Genomic DNA, 6,000 nt, shown 5'->3' on the forward strand with positions numbered 1-6,000 from the left:
CTTTATCTTTTTTTCTATTTTCGTCAACCGAACAGCAAACTACAAAATACTTCATTTTCGACTTTTGGTTCGTTTGTATTGCACGAAGATAAGAAAGACTACGAATGCACGCGTACGCTATACAGATCGAATACAATGCCAACTTTTTTCCTCTCGTATCGTTTATCGTTATTCACACATAGGCATCGTCGAGAAACAACGTTAGCGCTAATTAACATGCAATCATTTATAATTAATCGTTGCGAATTGTAATAAGAAACCGAGAAGAATCGTTATAAAGCGCCTTGAGCAAAGATTTATTACAGCTATTAGTACTTCCAGGTAGGATACCTCGAAATCGATGTACGATTAATAATAGAATATAATAGTTATCAAAGAGGAACGATTTATTGTATTTTAATTTATGATCTGTTTGGATTGAAGCAGAATTGTTCTTACTTCGTCGCTCAGTGTCTTCGTTGTCATTGAAAAGGAAAAAAAAAAAAATTCAACATCGTAGTCCGATATCGGCTCTCTCCTTTCGAGAAGCTTATTTTTCGTGTTTCGTGCGATGCTCGTGACGAATAAATAGACAAGAAGACTCGATGTAACACATACATACACGAGAGAGAGAGAGAGAGAGAAGAAAAAAAGAGAGACGAATGAATCAATCGTTATTTTTTTTACTGTATCTTTTTCTTTCTCTCTCTCTCTCTCTCTCTCGTTCTTTCCCTTCTCGGTATTCACAACTTAATATCGGAGGTTTTAGGAAGAAACGTAGAAAATTTATTTAAAAAAATTCTTGTTCGTTCTCATCGAAAGGAATGATATGTTTAAAAAATATTTTTCGCTTATACATATAGGTACGTGTTTACGTATCATGCGTAGAATGAATTATCGATCAATTGTCTGTGAAAACGATGCGTTGTGAATTTTAAATATTACGATGAATTCACCTCGCCTACATATATACATACATACATGCGACGTATTTATTATTATACGTAGATGGCATTGTTAAAAAATATTTTTCATCGAATGACTTTTCCCCGTTTCCGACGATGCTAGAACGTAAATCGCGTAAGCAAGTACGTGCGAGTGAGCACGAGAGTAAACTTTCATACGACCTTTTATTAAGGTAATGCTACTACGCGGTTAAATGATCAAAAACGATGATCAAATGTCATTGCTAACGTTTTCAGTATATTAATTAACATTAAACCGCTCGCGTGTCGAATTCGAAGTCGGGTGATCTAAAGCACGATTAAAATATACATATATACGCGCGCGTGTGTGTGTCTGTGATGTACGTGATATTAGCTTTCCGTATATCTAACGATAAGCAACTCGTTAAATTCCTCGCGACAATTCCCATAGGAATCGTACAACATTACGAGGATATCACTTCTGGGACAAAGAAAGAAAGAAAGACGGAAAGAAAGAAAGAAAGAAAAATTGCTGTCACAATGAGTCATCGCTGCGATTCTCTAATAGTCGATGAGGTCACTGAAATTTTCAGTACATCATACGTCAGGTGTCAACGGGGTATCAGAAACGATAAGCAACAGCCTTTTCCGTTTTTCACGGGTTCCTCGAGGTTTTCCGATAAATGAAAGAAATGATTTAATAGTTTAAAAGGCACGATTTAATCCTAATCCATGACCTTCGTCATTTTTATTTTCTCCTTTTTTTTTCTATTAATCGTCGAATCGATAATCGTTTCGTCATCGACGTAAATTCAACGTCGACGAAGCGACGTTTTAATATAGATAACTTCAATTCATGACAAATGAAAATTAGATATACTTGGGGTCATACCACTTTAGCCAATTCGCCCTAGGAGATACTCGCTCGGTTGGAGATCATTAACGATCATCGTTTTCCCCCTCGTGAAAATCCGTTCATCGAGAACCTTGATCGATAATCGCACTCTAGGGATCTTTCCTTTCGCGAGTACTCGAAACACTTTTGACGTTACATCGTTATATGATATATGAACGAATCGATGGATCCACACGTGTTGTAACGTTAACGCGAATAATGTAACGTAACGACAGCTTAGCTAAACATTTATATACAATAAAGGTATATATATATATATGTGCGCGTGTAAAATATATTTCCAAGCTTTTTTTCTTAAAAATTCCGATTATTTATCCCTAGGATCGATCCGATTGAAACGATAATAACAGATCGAAATAATCTCACGTGTATATACGTAAAGAGATAAAATATAATGAGATTATACGAGGCGAGCATACAAGCCTCTTAAAAAGAAAATTACGATAACATTAGGCTTCGTGAATCGTCGAGTTAGAAGCATTAGAAAATCGAGGAAGCTTCTAACATCTGTTAAAGGGGTATTTTTATTTCTTCTTTCATGAAAGAATCGATCGGCCCGATATAACAGAAGTGCACGCGAACACGTTGAATTTTCCACGTTTTCTGCGCACGAGTCACTCGAGCACGATCGAATATGATTAAATTCGATCTAAGAAAGAAAAAGAGAGGAAGAGAAAGAGAAAGAGTAATGGTGAGGCCATGAATTAGAGAGAAGAGAGAGCGTTTTCTACGTCACGATAGAAACGAAAGCGAGGTTCGCGCGCACGTGGAACTCGGAATGTATATCTACTTGATATACTTACGTATGTATATATCTCGACGAAGGTCTCTCTATCTCTATCTCACTTTTCTTCGTCTCTCCCTCTCGATACTCTGAACTGTGTGCAATACGCGATTCGCTGAAGGAACATGCGGGAGGTGCGTGGACAGAGCGAGGTCAGCTCACGCACGTGCACGTCGTGCGTGCCTCTCGTGTAGTAATATGTATAGTTCAGTACGGTACAAGATAGACCACTGGCGTAACGCCTTAATTGATCGAACGACCGCCTTCCAGTCGTTAAAACGATTTAACCCTTTTTTCTCTTGTCTTTTTCTCTTTTTTCTCTTCTCCCTCCTGCAAATTCGAATACAATACTTTTTCTTGACTCGCGTTGTTTTCAATGATCGATATTACGCGATCTTCACGCCACGGTTACTTGATCTCTTTGATGTATTCTTAACGTGTATTCGAATAATATCTATAGATTAGGATTAATTAATTAGAGCTAGATACATTTCTGTTGAAATTGATTTCCTTTGGAATTTTTACAACGGAGTACTCGATCGAGTAGTTAATAGAATACTTGCATATTTGTTATTCTTTGTTGATGAAGTAACACGTTGAACGAGTATGTATGTCGATTAGACATTCGTTTTTTCATTGAATATATAAACAACATTTCTGTTCTCTTTCTGGATTTTATCCATTCTCAAATTTTGTAAATTTTATTGTTTAACGATGATTTATTGCAAAACGATACTCTTTAATTCCGTTAGGTTCTAACGGTTACCTTTTCAGCGATGAATATAAAACCCTCACGTTTAACTAATTCCGAAGTCGATATATCGCTGAATCGAGGCACGAAATATCTAAACAGTTCGATTTCGCGATCCGTTATTTACATTCTCGCCTTACGCCAATGTGGTGAGGCATTAGGAATCGACGTTCTATACACGGACGCGTTCGCACACATTCGTACTTACGTACGTACGTACGTACACGTACACGATAACTTGGGTTATCGGCCGTTCCTTTTATCATCCTTTTCTATATAATTTCGACGACATCCTAAAGATGATTTTCATGGTAGTGAATTTATTAAAGGCGGAAAAATAATACTGATAATAAGTTGCATCGCGTTACACGCAACGTTTTTCTTTCCTTTCTTTTTTTTTTTTGAGTCTGAAATACTTCTCTGCAATTAATTCTATTCAAATGAGATGGTTAAGCGTATACGATAATTTTAATGATGTCATTATTTCGAATGAGATACGTTGAAAGATACGTTTTCGAATAAAATTTGATAAAGGCTAATGTAATCAACTTCGAGCGATCGATCTTTCTTTTTGATCGTGACTAAACTCAATTTGAAGACCGGCATTAGAATCAATTTTATCGTTGGGGGATTTGATTAAATTTTACTTTTTCTTTCTCCGTCTCTCTCTTTCTTTGTTTCTGTATACGCAAAGACGTCCTTGACATTCGGCTTTGAAATATGATTTTCTTTGTCGTGACTTTTGACGAGATAAAAAGAGACAGCAATGAATCTTGTCGATCGATGCGTGTCGTGATAAGAGCGAGTCGTCGTCGTCGTTCGTTTCTCGTCGTGATGTCCGACTTCAAAAATTTCAGAGACATTTAAAAGAACTCCCAAATACATACTAATATGTTCGAATATATACACACCCGTAGCCCGTTGTATTCGGTTATTCGTCAAGATGAATTGTATGTTACGCGATAAAGTAAAATAATTGTGAAACGTAGAAATAAAAAGAAAAAGGTCAAATAAAGCATGTAGTCGTTAATCAACGAATCGTTCTCAAGGAAAAGCATACTATCACGAATCGCAGAATGTCGATCTCACAGAAGAGAAATAGAAGGCTTAGAGAAGAGTTTATATATTCAATATGTTCGTGGGTATGTGTGTGTATTTTTGGACCGAAAGACGGATCTGAGAATAGAGCAGACTTACTGGGATACGTAAGACCAGAGAAAACTCCTCTCCTATGTTCTATGATATTATTACTCTCGTATTTTGTAAATTATAGTCATAAGGAGAGCTCGTGGCTGCTTCCTTCTCTTCTTTCTCGTTTAAAATAAATAACGAAAATTTTCTCGTCGCTTTGACAAATCTTTGACAAACGAACAAGATTAATTATACAAGACGTTTTATTTTTAAATGGAAAATATGTGTATACGTATAAATGGCATGGTAAATAATGTGAAAACTGTGAAAAAATAAGAAATCTTTGGAGTACAGTAGACAACGATTCTCAACGATAATAAATCAAGGAAGTTTCCGATAACGTGCAGATGTTGAATTACTCGCTTGATCTCCCTTTCTCTCTCTCTTTTATTCTTCTTCCGAAATACTTAGTATCTACGTGCTCTGTTATAATTATTGCACCTCGCCAATAACGAATTAATGTCACCGTTTGTCCTCAAGTATTATACTCATCGACTAAAATTAGAATATATTTTTTCTTTCATCACATTGCATTATCTCTCGTCGAGCAACATATTGTAGCGATAAAAAGATAATAGCTTTCGAGGTATTTTTCATCTTTCTTTCTTTTTTCTCTCTCTCTCTCTCTTAATTCTTTTTTTTTATTTCTTTCTTTCTTTCTTTTATCCGCGAGTGACTTTCAGATAACGCAGTACTTACACGTTTCTTCGAGATTTTAAGCCGTCGATAATAAACATTTGATCACGAATGCGTACATACATCTATACGTACGTGAATACATGTGCGTAGACGTCAAAAGCGAAAAAAAAACATAGAGGTCGGCTGACAAAAGGCATCTGTTTGAAAATAATTTTTTTTATACTCAAGCGCTGTTAATTATCATGCTAATTCATTGAATTGAAACACGTCTGAAATACGTGCAAATCAGTTAACATATAGTTTCGTTAAATTCATTGTGGTTTGGTTTAGTCAATTTTATTTACGATTTTATATCACGTTCTCTTTTGACAGTCATAGACCGGATTATTTCGAATAGTGAAATTTTTCTTTAGGAGTGAAAGCGAAGTGCGAAGAAATTGATTGTATAAAACAAAGAAGACATCTCTTTTGTTTATTCTCTATTTGTCATGTTTCATTAATTTGTTCTTTTTTTCTCTTTTTTTTTTCTCTCTTTTTAGTACATTCTTCTGTGTAGCAAGTTTCTTGTTACGCATTTATAATTATGAGTAAACGTGTTACGTTTAAGACGAAAAGGAAATTAGAAACGAAACAACGCCTGTTGGAAATCGATTCAATTGTGGTTTCCTGTGTTTGAAACGCGCGCGCGCATCCAATCAAAGCTGTTGTAATTAAGTCTACGTTTCGTCATGCGAAACGCGAGACTTTATCATTCGACCTTGATTTTTTTCCTTTCGTCTTGATCGTGCACGGATCAATGAGCGAACGCAACGGA

Source organism: Vespula vulgaris, chromosome 3, assembly GCF_905475345.1.
Source record: "Vespula vulgaris chromosome 3, iyVesVulg1.1, whole genome shotgun sequence".
Classification (NCBI taxonomy): Eukaryota; Metazoa; Arthropoda; class Insecta; order Hymenoptera; family Vespidae; genus Vespula; species Vespula vulgaris.